This window comes from Cebus imitator, unplaced genomic scaffold (genome assembly GCF_001604975.1).
Source record: "Cebus imitator isolate Cc_AM_T3 unplaced genomic scaffold, Cebus_imitator-1.0 Scaffold1029, whole genome shotgun sequence".
Classification (NCBI taxonomy): domain Eukaryota; kingdom Metazoa; phylum Chordata; class Mammalia; order Primates; family Cebidae; genus Cebus; species Cebus imitator.
The window spans coordinates 6,211-8,457 of NW_016108344.1; the positions used below are offsets into that span (position 1 = coordinate 6,211).

Sequence of the window (2,247 nt, forward strand, 5' to 3'; positions counted from 1 at the left end):
AAAGAAAGAGAGTGAGACAGAGAAAAAAAAAGAAAAGGATGGAAAGCAGGGAGGGAGGAAAGGAGGGACGGAGGGAGGGAGGGAGGGAGGGAGGGAGGAAGGAAGGAAGGAAGGAAGGAAGGAAGGAGGGAGGGAGGGGAGAGAGGCAGGAAGGAAAGAAGGAAGGAAGGAAGAAGGGGAGGAAGGAAGAAGGGGAGGGAGGAAAGACAGGAGAGAGGGGGGAACAAATGAACTTACACGACGATGAGAAGATCCAGGGGAACTCACACCACCAATATTTTCCATTAACAGGAACACGCTAACTAGTTACTAGAGAGAGACGCCCTACTGTAAAACCATATTCTGTTTCCACGATGTACAATTCCTTTCTCCTTTTCTGAAACACATTCTGTCTCTGGCCTGTTGTTTCCAGAGACACTGAGTCCTCCCTTTGGACAAATTCTGACACCAACAGAATGAGATGGGACAGTGGGCCCCAGAACACCAGGACATGACCTTTCCTGCTGCTCCTTGTCCACTCCAGAAGCTGCCCAGCTGCAGGTAGGGGTCTCAGCCCCTGGGTCTGACATCGTCCCTTTGCCTTGCTCACTGGGCTCCTCTCCTTGCACTGGCTCCCACTGCCCCAGGACCTGGCAGGTGACCACATGAGAAGGACACAAACAGGCCACTCTTTCTCCCCCTCTTGATGCCTGCAGTGGTGGGTTCCATGGGGTAGTGACCTGATATTTACTCATTATGGTGCCCCTAGCCCAGAGCAGAGCCTGGCACCTAATACCACCCTGTGAATGCTCAGTGAAAGAAGGTGTCCACCACAAGGTCCTGAGGAACCAAGAATTCCACTGTGGCCCATCAGTTTTAAGTCCTACATGATTCTAGAATGGGAGCTGTGAAAGGCCTTCAAAAGCGGCCACTCTCTGAAACCATTATACTGGCAGCTGAGCCATGTTTCCCCATCCTGGACACATCTAGAGAGCACTGCCTAAATCCACACACATCCCCCCACCAGGACAGTGCAGAGGCCTTAGCCTGGGAAATGCGGGTGGACAGGAGAACCATGAAAGCTGAAGAGGAGAAAGCAGGTGAAAGGGAACAGCAAGGTGGAAACAGACAGAGAAATGGGGATGGAGACTGGGGGATGAGAGGGGAAGAGAGAGGAGAGGGGCACAGATCCAGCCACTGAGGACAAGGCCTGAAGAGAACACTGTCCTCTCCTGAAGTCAAGTAACTTTCACCTGACCACACACTGCAGGTCGTGGTGGCACACGCTGCTCATGCTGCGATGTTTAGGGTCCATGGCATCTTCCCTTCGCATCTGAGTCACAATAGAGAGAGCACTCTCTGACCTCAGGATTTTTACCTGTTGGATCTGGCAGCTCTTCATGTCAGCGCACACCGTGTGCGGCTGCTCTTGGTGCACCGAATGGGGAAGATTCCACATCAGTGCCTCAGAGAGTCCACTGGAAGCCCTGGACAGCAGGAGTCGGTGGTGACCCAGCATGGAGGTGGAGAGCACACAGCACGGAAGCTCCAGACACCCTCAGGAGGACAGTAAAGGACAACGTGCGGGTGAGAGCCTGGGTCAGCAGGAACCTTTGCCTGGGTCTGAACATGATTTGCCTTCATATTGGCTATGACATAAATGAAAGAAATCAAGGTTAACATTGAGATTTGGGGCTTGGGCAACTTGAAGGGTGGAGCTGCCACTTACTGAGACTGGGAAGATGGAGAAAGGAGCAGATTGAAAGGGGGCAGGAATTAGAGTTGGTTGGTTTCTGTCACATGCAATCAACAGTCCTGACCAGCCTGGGGAACACAGTAAGACCCTGTTTCTGAACATAAACAATAAACAATTAGCGGAGCATGGTGGTGCACACTTGTAGTCTCAGCTACTCAGGAGGCTGAGGCAGGAGGATTCCTTGAGCCTTGAGTTAGAGGTTACAGTGAGCTATGATGGCACCACCACACTCCAATGTGGGGGGTGGGAAAAGAGTCCTGATTGGTGATTTGAGTAGCCAGAGAAGGTGCTTACATTTCACAAAGTACTATTTGAGGCAGATCTTAGTGAACAGGAATTCCATTCTTTCTGTTAGGAGGAGAGTATGGATGTAGTTAGTTAATGCTGATTGAACTATCTTTGGAATCTCATCTACTGGTCTATCTGGTCTATTTATATATGTATATTCTATCTGCTGTCTCACTGAGCTTTGCTAGTTCATGCTGCAGTAACAAAAGCCCCCAAATCTTAGC

The 2,247-nt window shown here is 50.7% G+C and overlaps 1 long non-coding RNA gene across 1 annotated transcript in view; it reads right to left on the reverse strand.

Annotated features, from left to right (window-relative positions):
* Positions 1 to 258: 258 nt before the first annotated feature.
* Positions 259 to 2,247, reverse strand: part of LOC119469923 — a 51,587-nt gene continuing 49,598 nt past the window's right edge. Inside the window, exons 2-3 of the long non-coding RNA XR_005198782.1 lie at positions 1,358 to 1,628; positions 259 to 302 (exon numbers count right to left, since the gene is read on the reverse strand). This is a non-coding gene — a long non-coding RNA (uncharacterized LOC119469923). The remainder of the gene's footprint in view (positions 303 to 1,357; positions 1,629 to 2,247) is intronic.